This window comes from Geotrypetes seraphini, chromosome 1 (assembly GCF_902459505.1).
Source record: "Geotrypetes seraphini chromosome 1, aGeoSer1.1, whole genome shotgun sequence".
NCBI classification, from domain to species: domain Eukaryota; kingdom Metazoa; phylum Chordata; class Amphibia; order Gymnophiona; family Dermophiidae; genus Geotrypetes; species Geotrypetes seraphini.
The window spans coordinates 470806260-470826551 of NC_047084.1; the positions used below are offsets into that span (position 1 = coordinate 470806260).

At 43.0% G+C, this 20292-nt stretch overlaps 1 protein-coding gene across 2 annotated transcripts in view; it reads right to left on the reverse strand.

Moving 5' to 3' along the window:
- The window catches only part of GDA (guanine deaminase), a 119993-nt gene that overhangs the window by 80093 nt on the left and 19608 nt on the right, over positions 1–20292 (reverse strand). The window lies entirely within an intron of this gene.

Below are 20292 nucleotides of genomic sequence, written 5' to 3' on the forward strand. Positions count from 1 at the left end.
ATTGAAAAGGCCAATATTATTTAAACTAGAATAATGTACATTTATTTTCATACAAAAACAACAAAATAAACGTCGGCAAACTTATAAAATGTAAAGCCGTGGTTTGTACTTAGCTGTGCTCAGAAGCGTAGTATTGAAACCGTCATGCGGGTGAGCCCAAGAAAAAACTTAAGGGCAAATTCTATAAGAAGCGCCCAATCGTTAATGCGCCTAATTAGGCAGTGTTCAGCGTGATTCAAGTAAAAATTGGGTGCTGTTTAATGAATCACAATGAGCGGAACCTATTTTGGAGGCACCCAAGAAATAGGCCAGCCCTAGGCACAACTAAAAGTTAGGCGCCCATGCGAGCGCTTAAGCACGCTTAAGAGCAGTGATTCTGCAGCAAGGCGCCTAACATGTAGCCACGCCCATGCCTAAAACGCATAGCACCTATTTTTTTGAAGGCCGCCTCAATTTTTAGAGGCGCCTTGTTACAGAATTGCGCTTTCTTGATAGGCGCCTATGTTTCAATCAGTGCTGATTAAAAAGCTTACTTGAGCTTGTTGTTCAATTTAGATAGGCGCCTATCTAGTTAGGCACCTCCGAACTAGGTGCCTAACTTTAGGCGCTGGTTACAAAATTTGGGCCTTAATCTCTACTGCTTTAGTCAAGAAGCATTTGAAAATGTGAGAGGGTTATCAGTTATTATTATTATTATTATGCACACTCTTCCACAAAGCTTATGTATCTCAAATCCCTGGTTCCAATACCTAGATTATTTCCTGTTCCAAACATATGTATCTTGATGTAAACATGTCTCCTGCTGTAAACACTGCACCTCTCCCGGCACGACCCTCTTTGTAAACCGCTTCGAACTTATGGTATAGCAGTATATGGTATATGGTATAGCGGTATATAAGAAATAAAATTATTATTATTATCTGGAACAACCTTACCTCACCTCTTCGGAACTTGAGCTCTCTCCAAGTTTTTCGCAAACATCTGAAAACCTGGCTTTTCTCAAAAAATGTAAATCTCCCTCCAATTTAGGAATCAAGGAAACTCTTATATCTTGGCATCCCAAGTCCTCTAAATTTTCTTCACACTTCTACCTCTAACCCTCTGTTGTAGTTCCTTCCTATTTCTCCTATTGTAAACCGCGTCGAGCTCTACGAACGTGGAGATGATGCGGTATACAAACCTAAGGATTAGATTAGATTAGATTAGATTATCTTGACCTTATCTCTCGATCCAGCGCTGGGTTCTGATGCGTTTTGCCATAGCTGCTTTGGGAAACCCAAATCCCAAACGAGTTATTTTAAAGGGGTTCCCTCACGATCTCACTCTTCAAACTATTCTCAGCCTGGTTGTGCCATTGAATCACTGTGTTCAGTAATTTCTTTACTTATAGTGCTGTATACAAGCTTCAGATATTTGCTAAGACCTGGAATGCCGTCACTCTGAACCCTCCTTCAAATCTTCTCATACTGAACAATTTTCTAATGGGTGTTTAAGGTGTAACTCTTTTACCCTAAAATGTAAATTGACAACTCTGCTCATGTGAACAGTGGCTGTACTATTTTGGGAATCATGATACAGAGATAGAAGGTACAAGCACTCCACCAATAATCACTCAGATGGATCAAACTATTACAGTAGCTGGCAGTAAAATCAGTGTGAACTAAACTGCGGTGTCTGGCTGATGCTTACAGCATGGAATGTCTGTACTGGGAAGAGGTGGGGTGTGCTACCTCAGAATGACAGCTGAGATGGAACATCATTACGTCAACATCCGCGGCCCTGAGCCTCCCACCGGTGGGAGGGGGTGCTGCAGAAGGAGAGGCGATGAGAAGGAGCAGAGGCACCGGCAAGGAAGAGAGGCACAGGCGCAGGCTGACTGTCTACAGGACGCGCCTCTCGCTGCAAGAGGCACATCCTGTAAGCAGTCAGCCGGCGCCATGCTTCTCCTCCTTGCCGGCATTTCGCGGCACACAGTTTGCGATACACTGCATTAGAAAATGTATTGTATAATATTAATTCTTGAACGTGGGAATCTAGTAATGGGTAAGAATTATGATATCAGTACAAAGAAGAAGGGTCAGATTCGTGTTCTTTTGGAGGAAGCAACCTTAACGCAGAAGGAAATTGCCCGGATGCTGAATGTCTCATCACAGTTTGTGAACATCTGTCGAAAAAGTTGGCAAAAGGTGAAATTTTGTTACCAAGAAGAATATCTGCCTGTAGTCACAAGCCCTTGCCAAGTGCCAGGGATCACTGAATATTGGTCAGCATGTGTCTGCAGAGCAGGAAAGTGAGTTTGAGGTGGCAGTGTGTGAGAACTGTTCGTCATTGACTTATTAGAGCAGATTTTGAAGGCATGTTGTCAGCCCAGCCTTAACTTGCTGGCCTTACCAATGTCAGCAAAGGCCTATGGGAGATCATATAATTCATTTCTGACCTTAGGGTATGTCAGTGCAAACAACCTCAGATTGCCCCAGACAGCCTAATTTACGTCAGTGCTTAAAGGAAACAAAGGACCTTGGTACAGCTAAGAGGTGTTAATGTCTGTGCTTAAGATATACAGTAAACCCAGCTGCATAGTCTAACACAAATAGTTAGGGTTAATGAGAAACCATTGTCAGAGTGAAACTGGAAACTACATATGACTCCAGTCTGTGAGGGACAGGTTCTCCCTCTTTTCTTCTCCAGGTCTCTCACACCCCACTCACCTTATTCACCATTGTTTCAAACAGTTTACAAATTATAAACAGAAAGATACTGGGACATACAATAGTTTCTATTTTTAAAATAAGACTCTAACCCAGGGGTGTCCAACCTGCGGCCCCGTGATGTATTTTATGCAGCCCCGGTCGAGGGCGATGCAGTGTTTTCCTCTGCTGCCCCCGGGTGTTTACCGTCTTGCCGGCAACCTCCTCTGTCTTGCTGCAGCATTTGCGCGTTTGTGCTGCTCTAACCTATAAAAGCCTCGCCTCTGCAACACCCCCCCCCCTCTCTCTCTCTGGAACATTACCCCTCCCCTCTCTCTTTCCTCTGGACTCTGTAAGGCAGGTAAACTGTCTTTTCTCTTTCATTCACAAGAGCACAGAAGCAGTCTCTGTATTTGTACAGCTTATTTCTATCTGTACAATTGTAATGCTCGATGTATCTTTATAAATCTTGCTTTTCTGTAATATTAAGCCTATTTCTGCACAATATATATATTCTTTATGCAAGCACTCTTAGCTGTCTTTGTCAGTAATTTCACTTCCTAATGAGAATCTTCAATGAGGGTATTGAACCCGGGACCTGGCGGATTGTAAGACCGCCTTTGCTTCAACATTACCCCTCCAAAACCTTACATTTGGGGGGCTAAACCTTATACATGTCACCCCTTAAGAAAACCATTGATCACAGAAGCCATGAAGAATAAAAGATTATCCCCAACTACAGAATACTGGGTTAGGGTAATTTTATGAAAATAAATTTAAAAAACTTTTCACAGCTTCAGAATCACTTCCTTCTGAATAAATACTTAATTTTAAAACTGTTTATTATGCATTTCAGCTACTCAAGTCATAGTGAAATCATGCTGTGTCACTATTATATTTGTTTAGGTTGTCTTTTTGGATGCGAGCACAATGCAAATCCTTGATAATCATGTTCTCTCAGGGTTTCCGCAGCTGGCATTGTGCTTGTTGCAGGTTTCCAGGTCTTGCTGCGTGTTGTCAGGTAGAAACTGAAGTTTCAACCACCATGCTGTGGCTTTCTTCAGGGTATGTTTTGAAGTCTGCAGTTTGACTTTGAAAATAGTGGGTTCACTGACCTGATTGGGAGCAGGGCAGTTCACCAATTTGAATTTTGGCGGGAAAATCAAAAATTTGTCCTAGGGGTTTAGCTGTTTAGCCTCTGGCAATGGCTGTTGGCACCTTAGTATGAGGTTGTGTAACATGTGGCATGTTACAAAGATTTTACATAATTTTCCTCTGCTGTAGAGAAATTCCCAACCTGAGCAGTCCAAACATCTGAAGTGGCTCAGGGAGTTGGGGTGGGGGTGGGGGATCCCAAAAGGTTATCTCTACAATGCTTCTCATGTTGTGATGGGTCCAGTTGTACCACTCCTCTGACTGTCCATGTGGAACCACAATGGGGCTTAATTGGCCTCCTTCTTTGGGGATATCCCTCTCTCCTGTGTTGGATACAGGCCAACAGCATTTAGACTGGTGTCACTTTTTTTGTTTGATAGGTTGTATAAAGAGTGCCAGTGTATGGGAATGTGTGTTTAGCAGATGCCTAATGCAACTTAGCTCTTTGGCACAGGGTGTGCGTGCATGTGGGTGGGTGCTACTATCATCCAGTAACCATCTGCTAGTGATCTAACTATTCTCATATATGCAGGAAACTTCAAGTATATATGCATCATGGGAAGGAGTTTATATGCATCCAGGAAAGGGGGCAAAAACATCAGTTATTTCTGTGTATATACTCATGCTATCGAATTCATGATTCAAATTGATTCACTGATTCAAGTTTCAAGTTTATTTGTAGCTTGATATACCGACCATCACGTGTATCTGGATGGTTTATAATAATAAAAGTTAGAAAATTTTTAAATAGCTTAAAATTTAAATAAAATAAAATGGGGGGGGGGTTAAAGACAAGACTGATTAGAGACAGAAGGAGCTGGGGGAGGAAGGAAATTTTAATTACATGGTGTAAATAAAAATAAAAGGGAGGAAAGAGGGAAGGGATAAAACAAGAAGGAGATGGGGTTGTCGCTTCTTAAAAGCGTTTCTCTGTTTATTAAGATTTTATTTCCCATTTTTGATAGGCTTCTTTGAAAAGGAATGTTTTAAGGTTTGTTTTTGTTTATTTAAATCAGACTCACCGTTTCAGGCAACTCGGTGGGAGGGAGTGTCAGTCCGCCCTGGGTGCAGACCATAAGGGGGTGCTCCCAGGGTCAGCATCCAAACTTCTTCCACTTCTGACAGCTGCAGCCTACCCAGAAACAGGAAGTAGGTGGGACCAACAAAGAGGAAGGCCCGACACCAACAAAGCAGTGAGTTGAGAAGACTGCCACTGATGAGGAGAGAGGTACCTGCCATGCGGCCTCCAACTCGTCCCTGCTGCTTGAGTGCTCCCCCCATTCTTCCCTGTCACTTGAGCGCACCCCACTCTTCCCTGCTGCTTTAGTGCCCCCTGTGTACCCCATAACATGTTCACCAGAGTGAGCAGCATCTTCCACCTATTGTTTGCACCAGACTCTGCTCCCTTCTAACATCACGTCCTAGTCCCATGACCTGGAAGTGATGTCAGAAGGGAGACAAGGCCAGCACAAGCAGCAAGTGGAAGATGCTGCTGGCAAACATTTAAATGTGCTGCCAAACATTTAAAGAGGTATGCAGGGGACAGGGCAGGGTGAAATGGAGGATAGGTGCCAGTGCTTGCACCGTTCGCCTGAGGCAGTCTGCCCCTCCTTACTATGCCACTGATGCCAGAGCATGGAGGGAGAGGAAGAAGGAGAGATGGAAAGGAAGGATAGGAGAAAGATGCCAGACTATGGGGTGGGGGTAGACTGGAAAAAGGGAAGAGAGAGAGAGGGTACAAGCCACATGGGGTGGGGTGGGGTGGGCTGGAGGGAAGGGAAGAGAGAGAGAGGATGCTGACCACATGGGGTGAGGAGGGCTGAAGAGAAGGGAAGATATTGGCCAGATGGAGTGGAAGGGGTGTTGGAGGGAAGGGAGAGAGAGAGACACAACTGAGGGCTGGAGCTAGAGGGAAGGGAGAGAGAGTGCTGGACCCTTCGGGAGGTACTGAACTTTCAGGGAGGAGGATAGAGAAGGGAAGGGAAGGTACAGAGATGGAAGATGGATGGTGAGCATGGAAAAAGAAGAAAATATCAAATGGGCAGGAGACACTGTTGAGTGAGTTAATTTAATCCTAATCTAATACACAATTTATTAATCGCACTATACCAAAAATGTTGAAGATGATTTACATTCAAAGAGGCCATAAAATCTACAGGAAAATACAAAAACAATAATTAAAATATCATCTTGACAAGAATATTACAAAAAGTCATATTAAAAAAGTTTTTTTAATTTTTACAAAACCTTAAGTATTCGATAGTCCTAATTGTAAACAGCTAGATTATTCCATATTGTAATGGCAGCGTAAGCAAAAGAGGAATTGAGCTGTCATTTATACTATTCTCCTCTAATCTGTGGAAAATGTAGAAATAAAGTACCACATAATCTGGTGGAAGAATAATTCAAATGAGAAAAAAGCAAAATCAGATTATCTGAATTCATGCCTTCTGCTTAGCCAACTCACTCCCCTCCAATCCGTCCAGAATTCGGCTACATGACTCATATTCCGGGAGAACCACTTTAATCATGTTACTCCTCTCCTAAAGTCACTTCATTGGCTTCCCATCCGTTTCCAAATACAATTCAAGCTCCTCTTACTGACCTACAAATGCACTCACTCAGCTGCCCCTCACTATCTCGCTTCACTTATCTCCCCCTATGATCCCCCCTCCCATGAGCTCCGCTCAGCTGGTAAGTCCCTCCTTTCAACTGCCCTTCTCTTCAACTGCAAACTCTGTCCCTTCTGACTTGCTGCACCATATGCTTGGAATAAGCTGCCTGAATCCCTTGGGTGGGTTCCGTCTCTGGCATTGTTCAAGACCTAGTTAAAAGCCCACCTCTTTGAGAGTGCTTTTGACTCCTAACTCCTCTCATCTTGGGTTCTGCATCTCCTACTCTCTATGTCATGTCTGTCTGTCCAAATTAGAGTATAAGCTCATCCAAGCAGGGACCATCTATAAATGTCAAAATGTACAGCGCTTGGGAGTACTGGTCGACAAGTTGATGAAGCCGTCCGCGCAATGTGTGGCGGTAGCATAAAGGGCGAACAGAATGCTTGAATGATTAAGAAGGGGATCACGAATAAATCAGAGAAGGTTATCATGCCGCTGTACTGGGCCATGGTGCGACCCCACCTGGAATACTGTGTCCAGCACTGGTCACCGTACTTGAAGAAGGACATGGTACTATTCGAAAGGGTCCAGAGAAGAGCGACTAAGATGGTTAAGGGGTTGGAGGAGCTGCCGTGCAGCAAGAGATTAGAGAAACTGGGCCTCTTCTCTCTTGAAAAGAGGAGACTGAGAGGGGACATGATTGAAACGTTCAAGATATTGAAGGGAATAGACTTAGTAGATAAAGACAGGTTGTTCACCCTCTCCAAGGTAGAGAGAACGAGAGGGCACTCTCTAAAGTTAAAAGGGGATAGATTCCGTACAAACGTAAGGAAGTTCTTCTTCACCCAGAGAGTGGTAGAAAACTGGAACGCTCTTCCGGAGTCTGTCATAGGGGAAAACAACCTCCATGGATTCAAGACAAAGTTAGACAAGTTCCTGCTGAACCAGAACGTATGCAGGTAGGGCTAGTCTCAATTAGGGCGCTGGTCTTTGACCAGAGGGCCGCCGCATGAGCGGACTGCTGGGCACGATGGACCACTGGTCTGACCTAGCAGCGGCAATTCTTACATTCGCCTTTCAGTGCTATATAAGTGATTAGTAGTGGTAACAGTAACTATGCAAGCTGATTTAAACTTAATTCGCCTCTCAACTGATAACCAATGAAGATTTCTATACGCTAATGCAACATTTTCACATCTTTTTAGACCAAAAATTAATCTAACCGCAGTATTCTGGAGTAATTGCAATTTTTTGATCAGTTTTGATGCTAAGTTCAAATATAAAGAATTACAGTAATCAAGTTGAAGTAACACTAACATCTGAACCAACAGTGCAAAATGATGTTCAAAAAAGCACAACTTCACTTGCCTAAATTTACTCATAATACATATAGGGGTCCTTTTACAAAGGCGCGGTAGCAGTTTAACGTGCGGAATACCGTGCGTTAAACCGCCTGCCGCGCTAGTACCTAACACCTCCATTGATGAGGTGTTAGGATTTTAGGCTGCCGCGGGGGTTAGCGCGTGATGAAATGTCCGACGCACTAACCCCCGTAGCGCGCCTTGATAAAAGGAGCCCAAAATCTTCCTCCATAAATTAGATGTTTGATCTTCAAATGTAAGAGAAGAGTCTAAAAGAATATCCAAAACTTCAGACGTTTTATCTATTTGCAGGATAGTACTTGGTTGTAGAGTAAGAAATGAAGGAACAGAAGATAGTGATAAACAGAAATCAGAGCTTGGGACCAACATGATTTGAATAAAAAAAATGACCAGACAACAAAAGGTAGAAAAAAAAGTGATTTTATTTTCTATTTTGTGATTACATTATGTCAGATTTGAAACGTGTATCCTGCCAGAGCTGGTTTGCAACCCCTTTGCGACCCGATTTCCATCCAACCCGATTCACTAACCCCTCCTCCGATCCAATTCCGATCTTTGCATGCAAATGAGGGGAAACGGCATGCAAAGTAGGCAGGAACACAATTCACAAAACATTTCAGGGAACAGCGACTGGGCTGGCCAATCCAAAAAGAAGCGACTGCTGAGGACCAGTCGCTCAGGTCCTTTCCTACTGCCCTGCCTTCTGCTTTCCTGCTCTCTACCCTGCTTCTCTGCTCTCAGCCCCAATCTCCTGCCTGCCCCAAATCTCCTTCTCTCTCCTGCCTGCATGGAATCTCCTGCATGTCCCGAATCTACTTCTCTCTCCTGCGTGCCCTGAATCTCCTGCGTGCCTCGAATCTACTTCTTTCTCCTGCCTGCTCCGAATCTCCTGAGTGCCCCGAATCTACTTCTCTCTCCTACCTGCCCTGAATCTCCTGCGTGCTCTGAATCTCCTTCTCTCTCCTGCCTGCATGGAATCTCCTGCATGTCCCGAATCTACTTCTCTCTCCTGCGTGCCCTGAATCTCCTGCGTGCCTCAAATCTACTTCTTTCTCCTGCCTGCTCCGAATCTCCTGAGTGCCCCGAATCTACTTCTCTCTCCTACCTGCCCTGAATCTCCTGCGTGCTCTGAATCTCCTTCTCTCTCCTGCCTGCATGGAATCTCCTGCATGTCCCGAATCTACTTCTCTCTCCTGCCTGCCCCGAATCTCCTGCGTGCCCTAAATCTACTTCTCTCTCCTTCCTGCCCTGAATCTCCTTCTCTCTCCTACTTACCCTGAATCTCCTGCATGTCCTGAATCTACTTCTCTCTCATACGTGCCCCGAATCTCCTGAGTGCCCTGAATCTACTTCTCTCTCCTGCCTGCCCCGAATCTACATCTCTCTCCTGCCACCCCGACTCTCCTGCTCTTCCCCGCGGGCTTAAAGTGGGTTAAAACCATGGGCTCGCAAAAAAAGTTTAAAACAGTTTTTTTTTAAAATTCGCTGCCAGGCTTAGAGTGCCAGCGCATGCGCATACCATCTACAGATGGTCTGCGCATGCATGAGGATCGCTCTCTAGCGATCCGTGCGGTGGGTGGGGGGTGTATCAACGATCGTCCCCATTTGCATGCAGGCCTTTTGTGAATTTGTCGGCCTGCATGCAATTGGGTACGGATCGGACACGGAATCGGGGGTTAGTGAATCTAGCCCTTAGGCACCTAACTTTCAATTAAATACAATTAATGACAATTATGAGGGATTAAGTGCCAATTATTGTGCTAATTAAGCCTATTAACTAATTAAGGCCCCCTTTTAGGAAGCCACGTTAGGATTTTTTTAATCAGCCGCTGTGACTCATAGAAGTCTAAGAGCGTCGGAGCTTTTACAGCCACAGCTGGCGATAAAAAAGCCTAATGTGGCTTCAAAAAGGGGGGGGGGGGTAAATTAGGTGCTTACATTGGCTAGGCGTGCCAATGTAGGCAACTAACTTTAGACAGACTGTATAGAATTTGCAAGTTAGTATGCAATGGTATATAAATCTGTTATTGTTTGATGCAGCTTTATCAAATCAGAACTTGGTGATGCACTATTCATCAGTAAGCTCTTGGAACTGGGTCCTGAGTCTGTATGTACTTTGATACAGATGGCTTTGCGTAACCCATCTTTTGTCCTTCTCTGCCTCATGCAGCAGAGCCTGTGCTTCCGCCTCCATCATACCTTCCATGATTGCAGACCGCAGCCACCATCAAACCAGGTTTCCCACCACCAATATCTTGTGCTCTCTGCCACCCATATACTCCTGTAATGCAAGAAGATTCACAGTCCACACCACCAGCTCACAGGGCCACATATACACACCACCAGCACTCATACAACTTCACTGTAACACAATTCAACAGACTGATGTCACTAACAGGCAGGAACAAGCTCCTGATCCTTGAGAGGCAAACAGACGTTTCAGATATTAAAAACTTCTCCCAATGGAGAGGATGAAGGGCGAGGGAAGAAATGGTGGGGCAAAGCTGGATGGTGGAGAAAGAAATAGGCAATGCTGAATGGTGGGAAACAAGAAGTTGAAGAGTGATAGCAGAGTGAGGAATGGAAGGGGCAATGCTGAATGGTTGGGGATAGATAGAGGTGTATCATTGGATGGGGAGAGTGAGACATACAGAGAAGAAATCCTGGATGGTGGAGTGGGGTGTGAGAGAAAAAGAAGCGATTCTGGAAAGCTAGAGAGAGAGAAGAGATGCTGCATGGTGTGGGGAGGGGGACAGAGAGAAAGGTGATGTTGGCTGAGGGAGAGAAATAGACAGGACGTATATGGCAGATAGGGAGAGAGACACAGAGAAATACACACACACAGACAAGATCATGGATGGTGGGGTGGGAGAGAGAAACAAAGAGATCCTGGAGATGGGGGAGAGAGAGATAATAACAGATCTGATAGTGCTGATGAGGAGTTCACAATACACACACCTGGGTGAGGGAAAAAGATGGAAAGCTACAGGTAGATACAGAAAAAAAGGTGACGGGACAATCGCGCGCCAGACACCAGCGCGCCGATAATTGAGCACTGACAATTCGGCGCAAGACACAAGCGCACCACGGGAAAACTTAGTTTTAAAGAGCTACGACGAGGGGTGTGGGAGGGAACCCCCCACTTTACTGCATACTGTTCGCACTGTCGTTGGGGGAGGTTGTGGGGGTGCAACCTCCCACTTTATAGAGAAAACGGAACTTTCCCCCCCAAAATTGGAAAAAGTTCTGTTTTCTCTATGGGTTCCAACCCGCCATACCCCCCCCCCCCCCCAACAGCAGCGCGAACACTATGCAGTAAAGTGGTGGGTTCCCCACTCATACCCCGCTTTGGAGCTCTTTAAAACTAAGTTTTCCCACAGTGCGCTGGTGTCTTGCGCTGAATTGTCAGCCCTCCATTGTCGGCGCGCTGGTGTCTCACACGCGATTGACTATGAACCGAAAAAAAGGGGGTGGATGAACTATAAATAGTATAAAGGAATTAAGTCTAAGTGGTCAGAGAGGCAAATAAATGAAAGAAAGCAGAAAGGGGAAGACAAGATGGTGGCTTAGAGTTTGGACCTGAAGGCTGCCTCTCCACGTTACTCTGCCAAGGAAAGATTCCTACCTACTCCTCGATTGGTGCAGACTATGATGGAGCAATTTGTGGCTGGAACATCTGCATGCCAGTTTAGGGGGTGGATCGACTTCCCTTGCGCCTTTGGATAGCAGCATTTCGCTGTCTCCCAAGGCAAGAGAACTAACCGAGAATCTTACTGACCAGCTCAAGCAGCTCAGATTGGCTGCTGTTACAGCATGATGACAATGGAGATTCTTCTCCAGTGGGATTAGTGGGAGCTGCTGCTGTGGGGGCCGGAGCAGCAGTAAGCTCCTGTTGCACACAGGCCTGATTTAAATCTTCAACAGACTTTCCAGGAATCCGGCGGTCTATAACAGCTGAAGCAGTCAGAGGAACTCTATCTAGAAAGAATGATATTGTCACCAGTAAGACCTTCAGTCTTTGGAAGAAATTTGGAAGACTATAGTTGCTTGAGGTCAATCTATTACGTGTCAGATGGCCATAGATCATAGGAGGACTGACAAAGTAGAGAAACAGCTTAGTTCATATAACACAAATAAAGGCTATGCAGAATTCAGTACAAACTGTGGAGACTGTTCAGAAATCAATGGAATTAATTTTCAATTTGTTGGCAAAAGGCAACACTAATTTAGAAGTTAAATGCGAGAACTTGGAAAATTCCATTCGTTGGAGAAATCTTCACTTAATTAACTTTTCAAAGATTCCCGGTATTTCTGGAAGTGGTTTGTTCAAACAGTATACGCTAGAAATTTTGAAGGTTCCAGTTCAAACATTGTCACCTATTTCTAGAAGTTTTTATTTGCCATCATATATAAAAAAAAAAAAAAAGGCTGTAGAGGAGAAATTGATATTTATTCACCCATTTCTCTGAACAGTTTAAATTTAACTGCTTTTTTTGGAATCCTCCAAGGAAGAACCGGCTATACCCACTACACTTCTAGCGACATTTATTTAGAGAGTGCGAGGGACTGGATACTAAAATTGTATTTTAGATATCTTTCTGTAACCTTTGTTCTTTAAAAGTACAGGTTTTTCCAGATCTTGCAAAGGCCACACAAAGACACAGCAGCAAACAATCTCTTCTGATGAAACCCCGGGTGTTGGCTCTGGGTGGGGTACTCTTTTTGAAATTTCCTTATAAGTGTGTGATTCGATATCAATCTAAAATGTATATGTTTTTTTTTGATCCCTCATAATTAACTTTGTTTTTGAGTAACAAGACAGTTGCATCTTGACAGAGTCCCTTCATGACTGCAGTAATGGGCCCTCAGAAATAGGTAAGCTGTTTTGCTCCCAATCATATTATTGATGTCCAAATCTAAGTATTTTTTTTTCTTTGATAGGATTGATTGCTTCTTATTTCTTTTCCTTTATCATTCATCTCTTGTCCACCCCAATTTAGTGGACTTGTAACAATTTTCAGTATGATTGTTTCCTTGTGAAATTATATACGAATGGGGGGGCTGAAAAGTTCTCAGCCCAACCAATTTCCTAAGTTCTGAGTGTTATTTTGCCACTGTAGCTGAAAAGAGTATTATTTTATTTTGCACAGTGCCAATTTGCAGAATCATAATGCCATTTTTTGACATTGTTTCATGTCAATGAAAAGTGTGGAATTTTCAAGTGTGGAATTCCCAACTCCAGAGGAAATCTATGAATGTATGATACAAACATTGAATAACAAATCCCCATCATACTCCACAGTGAAGAAGTGGTGTGCAAACTTCCAGCTTGGAGATTTCAAGACCGACGATGAAGGAAGGTCTGGGAGGCCTCAAACAGTGTCAGTTCCTGAAACTGTTGGCCATGTCCATGACCTGATTTTGGCAGATCAGAGAATATCAGTTAAAACAATTGCTGAGACACTGCAGATATTCAGGGAACATGTCAAGTGTATAATCCACGAGCAGCTGGGTATGCAGAAGTTGTCAGTCAAGTGGATGCCCAAATGTTTGAATGCTGACCAGAAACGATGTCAAATGGACACTTCCAAGTTGATTTTGCAGCATTTTCAGTGAGCTGGTACCAGCTTTTTGGAACAACTAGTTACTGTTGATGAAACATTGTTACACCACTATGATCCTGAGACAAAACAGCAGTCCATGCAATGGCGTTCTCCAAGGCCAAGGAAATTCAAGACCCAAAAGTCAGCAGGATGGATCATGTGGCCACAGTGTTTTTGGATCAGGAAGATATTGTAATGACTGTCTTCCAAGGGGACAAACAATTAATGCAGAATGCTACTATAACTTGCTGTGCTGGTTAAAGGAGGCATTGAAAGGAAAAAGGAGGGGAAAGTTGCATAAAGGAGTTTTCTGTTTGCAAGACAATGCACCTGCTCACAAGGCTGGCCAAACGATGGATGTTTTGATGCAGTTGGAGTTTCATTGCATAGACCAACCACCCTACTCACCAGATCTTGCTCCATCTGACTATTTTCTGTTTCCAAACCTTAAAAAGTGTTTGAAGGGGCAACAATTTTCAAGTGATTTGCAGCACCAAAGCAGTATTTCAGTGACTAGACTTCAGAGTATTTTTTGGAAGGGTTACAGAAACTTCAGATGATGTGCCAAGAGTGTTGAACTTAGGGGTGAAAATGTGGAATAACTTCTAAGTTTCATGACTCCATGTCATTCCCTTCTTGGATGGACTGAGAACTTTGCAGTACCCCCTCGTTTATTCTTGCTAGACCTGGATATTGTTTTTTTCTCTATATTTTTCTTGGTCATTATAATTTAAATCTCAATAAAAAGAAAGGAAAAAAAAAAAGAAAGAGAGCAGAAAGGAAAATATCAGTATCACATCTAGTGGAAGATGCAAAGGAGACATGAGAAGAGAGAAAAATGATAAATGAATAAGAGAGATGGAAAGAATTAAGAGAAGACAGGAAAACTGTAACCAGAGACTGTGGTCGACACAATTTGAAAAATGAAATGCAAGATAGCAAAGGTAAAAAAGAAATTTCATTTCAATGTAGAGGGAATAGTTTGGTAACCATGTTAATCTACTTTAAAGGTTAATTAAAAATTAAAAAAAAATTAAAAACATGGAACATAAGATGACAACTTTCGATTGGACTAAATACATTTTTGACTAGCTTTCAGTGGTCTACAAGGGGCTGCTGAAAAGTTCTTAGCCCAACCAACTAAATTTCTAAATTCTGAGCATTATTTGCCACTGTAGATGAAAAGAGCGTTACCTTATTTCATTAAGTGACAATTTGCAGAAATGAAATTCTATGTTTTGGCATTGTTTCATTTTTTTTTTTTAACTTATTTTTATTGACAGTGAAAAGTACACCGCCCAACAGGATACAAAACTCAAACAGCAGGAATACAAAAATCATTGATTAAACCATATCCATGTCATTCTCTTCATGGTTGGGCTGAGAACTTACCAGCACCCCTCATAAACCATCTTCCTCAGGTCCTAACCCCTCTTTTTATAAAACCACAGAAACGATTTTTAGCACAAGCCAATGTGCTGAAAGCTCTGCGCTGCTCCCGATGCTCATAGGAACTCTATGAGTGCTGAGAGCAGCGCAGAGAATTCCATACGCCGGCCTGAGCTAAAAAAAACACTTCCATGGTTTTGTAAAAGGGGGTTAAATTAGTTCAATAAAAAGGTGTCACCTTATCTATTTTTGTTTGTGTCATTTATTTATTAATTCTTAGTTTAGTGAGTGGAATGTATCAGGTTTTTTTAAAAATTTACATCTCTTACCTTTATATTTTGCGCAGTACATAGGGACATGCATCACAGGTTTTATTTCTTTGGTGTTGCACTGTTTGCAGAGTCTGGCATTTGGGGGGTTTAGTTAATTTTTTGTCTACGTACAGTAGAGTCTCAGTTAACCAGGACTCACACACAACCGGCAAAAAAATCACCAGTGTAAAAAATTAAAAAAAATTGTCCCCTGAAGCACCAGCAACTGCGTCCTGAGCTGCAAATCTTTACTCCCTCCCTCAAGCCCCAAGCAGCTACGAACCCCCTCCCTCCCTCCCTCAAGCCCTAAAGTGGCAGAAGCAGGCAGTGGTCCTGAGCCATGAACCCCTTTACTCCCTCCCTCTCTTCCTTAACTGAAGCGCAGGGGTCAGCAGGAGGCAGCTGTAAAACAGGCTGCTCGCAGCCAGCCCTGGCAAGGCTTTTCCTCTGATGTGTCACTTCCGATGCATCAGCGGAAAGGCCCTTCTAGGGATGGCCATGAGCAGCCTGTTTTGCAGCTGCCTCCTGCTGACCGCTGTACTTCGGGTAAAGAAGAAAGAGAGGGAGGGAGCGAGGTGTTTTTGCGGCTCAGGACCACCGCCCGCTTCTGTCACTTTGGGGCTTGAGGGAGGGAGGAGGGCTTTGCAGCTCAGGATCACTATTGCGCTGGTGTTTCGTGCGGGGGGGGGGGGGATTAAGAGTGCGTTAGACAAGGTTTCTAACACACTCTCAATTTACCAGAAAAACAGTTATCCCATATCCACCAATCCTTGTGGGTGCTGGATAACTGATATTCTACTGTATTTCTATTTTTCATTTGTAGTTGCTTATTCTTTACGTGATGCGGACCTGTCTGTGCTTGTATGTGGAAAAAAAAGCCAGGTATTGTGTTTGCACTGAATAGCTTGGCTCCATACTAATCTCACTTGTTCAGTTTTCCCAATAGCTGTATTGATGTTCTACTGTAATGTGTAGGGTGCTGTCTTTTAATAGGTAAGCTCTTGCTGTGTCACTCCTAGAAGTTGGTGTGATTATGGTGCAATATGTAGATTTGCTTAATAGGTTCCAAGTGACTTTTTAAGGTTTTGTATTACTTTTTAATACGAGGGAATGCTGAAAAGTTCTCAGCCCAACTAACCAACTTCCTAAATTCCTCAGTTATCAACTTCTCCTCTACAGCCTTTTTTTTTAAATTTTATATGATGGTAAATAGAAACTTCTAGAAATAGGTGACAATGTTTGAATTGGAACCTTCAAAATTTCTAGCATATACTGTTTGAACAAATCATTTCCAGAAATGCCAGGAATCTTCGGAAAGTTAATGATTTGCTTAAAAGAGGGTTATCTTATTTCATTAATGGCCTCTTCTATCAAACTGCGCTAGCAGTTTGTAGCACGATGAGCTGCGCTGAATGGCCCGCACTGCTCCCAACGCTCATAGAGTACCTATGAGCGTCGGGAGCAGCACAGGCCATTCAGCGCAGCTCTCTGCGCTAAAAACTGCAAGCGCAGTTTGATAGAAGAAGCAGTAAGTGTCAATTTGCAGAAACAAAATTTTTTTTTTATCATTGTTTCAGATCATTGATTAAACCATAGCCATAATATTAGATTCTGGAATTGGATTTAGTTCATGGCATCCTCTCCAAACTTGACTATTGTAATGCCATTTACCTATGCTTAACAAAAAAAAGCCTCCAAAGACTCCAGCTTTTTCAGAACACGGCAGCCAAGTTGATTTTTGCAAAACGTAAATCTGACCACGTCTCCCCACTCCTGGCCAATCTTCATTGGCTCCCAGTGATTTCCAGAGTCCAATTCAAATGCTCTTGCCTGGCTTTTAAGATTATTCACGGCATCCTTCCTTCCCTAATCCCACTTTCTTTCAACTCCTCGTGCCCTGACTCCACCAGGACCGCCCATAAATTAAAACTATCCTTCCCCTCCCTACATGGTATTCTCCACGCAGGTAAACTGGGAAAATCACTTCTTTTCAAAATCACAGGTCTCTGGAATGACCTTACTAACCCGCTGCGGAACCTGAGCTCCCTCCATTTATTCCGCAAGCAACTAAAAACCTGGCTCTTTAACATGTAATTTCTTTTCCCTTACTTTTCCACTCGATTTATAAACTTATGTAAACCTTTTCCTACCCTTTCTCATTTTTAAGTTCTTGTAAACCGTGCCGAGCTCTACTTCCGTGGAGATGATGCGGTATATAAACTTAAGGTTTAGTTTAGTTTAGTTTAGTAGTAGCTCAAAGTCAGTAACACTCAGGTACACTAAGGAGCTCATTTTCAAACACAAACATATGCAAAAAAATAGCATAAACATTGACATTTGGACTTTTTTCTTCCCAAAACATCCAAGTGCCGATTTTTGAAACTGACTTTCTGGACATCTTGCTAGTGTGAGGAGGGCGATTTTTGTGTTCACTGAATCTTTCTGTGAGTGGTACGGTGTGGTATATGACTTTTTGATGCCACAAACTTTGCACAGTTCTCTGATTAACTGGCTTTCAAAATCTCTACCTTGGTCAGACTGGATTCAGTTGGGAAATCCATGGAGGAGATAATACAAAAAAAAAAATACGTCTAAGTCCGATTTAGACGTAGGGCGCTAGTCGCCCAAAGTAGGCAGCGGCAAAATGTCCATTCTCAAAAAATATGTCCAAATTTTCTTATTTTATTTTTTAAATTGTCTATCTGGATGTCCAGGGCATTTGATCATCCAGACTGCCAGTTCGTCTATCTTTATACCACATTCTTGACCAAATATTCATCCAAATGCCCAGAACAAGACCTTTTGGACAAGGGAGGGGCCAGTATTGTGATGGACTGGCCACCCAGACATGACAACAGAGCAGTGGGGTACCTTACAGGGCACCGCTGTGAATTTCACAAAAAGGTACCACATAAACATCTCACCAGAACTCCCCCATAGATGATGGTAAGCCCCCCCAAAACAAGCTATACCTACCTGTCTACAACCCCAATAGACCTTATGGCTGCAGATACCATCTATATGGAGGGTTTTGGTGACCTCACATGTTCTACCATAAATATAGTGGTTAGAGTAGCTTATGGACCTGGGTTCTCCTCTCTATGGTTCACTAGCCCATCCCCCAGGCTACTTAAGACACCTGTGTGTAGCTCTACTAGGCTTTCCTATGTCAGGTGCTGATGTTCCGGAGGCAGGAATGTACATTTTTATTCTGAACTTTGTGGAGGTGTAATGGGGTCAGTGATCACTGGGGGAGTGTGTGGGGGTCTTTATCTTGTCTCTGCAGGGGTTATCTGTTCACTTTGGATACCGTTTTGACATTTAGACCTGTTTTTACATCATATAAGTCACAATGTATATGTTCCATCCGGGAAGTCTCATGAAACCTTCGATTATCCCTGTAGAACAAATAAGTCTAGGTCAGCTCACATCCCACCCTAACCACTCCTCCCAAAACACCCCTTTCAGCTCTGGACACACAGCGGCATTCAGAGGTCTGCAATGTCCCTGGATAAGTCCAAAAAGCCATTTTGATTATCGGCACTTGGACAATCTGACTTGTAGGACTACTATGTGCCAACTTGGGCGGGCTTTTAGACATATTTAAGTTTCAATTATGAGCCCTATAGTGTACAAAATATTTCTCCCATAACACTTTTGCAACTATGTCTATTGATTTTTAGAAGGGTAGGCCTGGGCATACCAGGTAAAATGATCAGTGACCACCAAAATATTACCAATGTTTCAGCTGTCATTTTCCAGACACAGGAAATCAATGCACATTAGGTCTAGTGGTCCATTGCTGGAAATGTACATTAGAGATGCAGCTCAAGTAGGCAGTGTCTTTTCAAAAATACACTTCCCACATATCTTAGCATGGACATCTAAGTCTGAGTTTGGAAGTTTTGAAAAAGACATCCAGAAATCCAGTAGAGAAAATGTTCATTTTCAAAACTGGAAGATGTCTTTTTTTTAATGACTTTTCTAGACATTTGGTCATTCTCAAATATAAAGACGTCCACATGAAAAATGCACAAAAGCAACCAGCATTCTTAGCAAACTGTTCACAGACAGCTGAGCACAATAAGAGGTACTGTAGTGAATGTCGCATAAAAGTCCAAAGTACACATGCCACTATAACCTGATTATATTGTATGGTAAACCCTCCAAAACCCACCCAAAACTTACTATACCCACTTGTACACCACAACAATAGCCCTTATGCCTGCAGGTGTCATCTTTATGTAGGTGCTGTAGGTTTTGGAGGGCTCACTATACAATATAAGCAAGTTAGAGTGGGGGACTTTTAATGTGACATTCACTACAATAACCCTTAGAGTGCCCCTCTGCTCAGCTATGGAGATGTATATGAGCCATATGAATCTGTAAGACAGGCTGGAAAGTGCTGGGGGAGGGTCACATATTTGGGTGGTGGGAGGGGGATGGTGAACACTGGGGGATTAAGGGGTAGGTCATGCCTTAGTCCCTCCAGTGGTCATCTGGACAGTTTGGAGACCTTTTTGATCCTTATTCATTTTTAAAACAGGTCTAGCCCCAAACGTCTAAATAGTGCCCTGGACATTTTGTTAAAAGTTTGATTATCCCTGCAAAACGGCCAAGCCCTAACCACTGAAAACATGCCTCTAAACACCCCCCCCCCCCTTTAAGATTTAGACACAGTGGAGAGAACGTGACCAGAAAGACCTCTAGAAAGTTTGTTTTAAGAATGCCCACTTAGACTTTTTGACAAGTAAGACATCCGAGTGCTGGTTTATGCTATCTTCTAGACCAGTGGTCTGAAACTCGCGGCCCGGGAGCCACATGCGGCCCGCCAGGTCCTATTTTGAGGCCCTCGGTATGTTTATCATAATCACAAAAGTAAAATAAAATTGTTTTGATCATATGTCTCTTTACCTATAAATTACAATATTATTATTAAAACTTAGCCAAAAGGAAAGATTTATAAACTATAAAGTGTTTTATCTCATGCAAAATTGTCATTTCTTTAATAAGAAGAAATTAACTATTCTTTCTGCGGCCCTCCAAGTACCTACAAATCCAAAATGTGGCCCTGCAACTGGGTTTGAGTTTAAGACCACTGTTCTAGACGTTTATCTTTTTTGAAAATGAGCCCATACTGTTCACCGTCA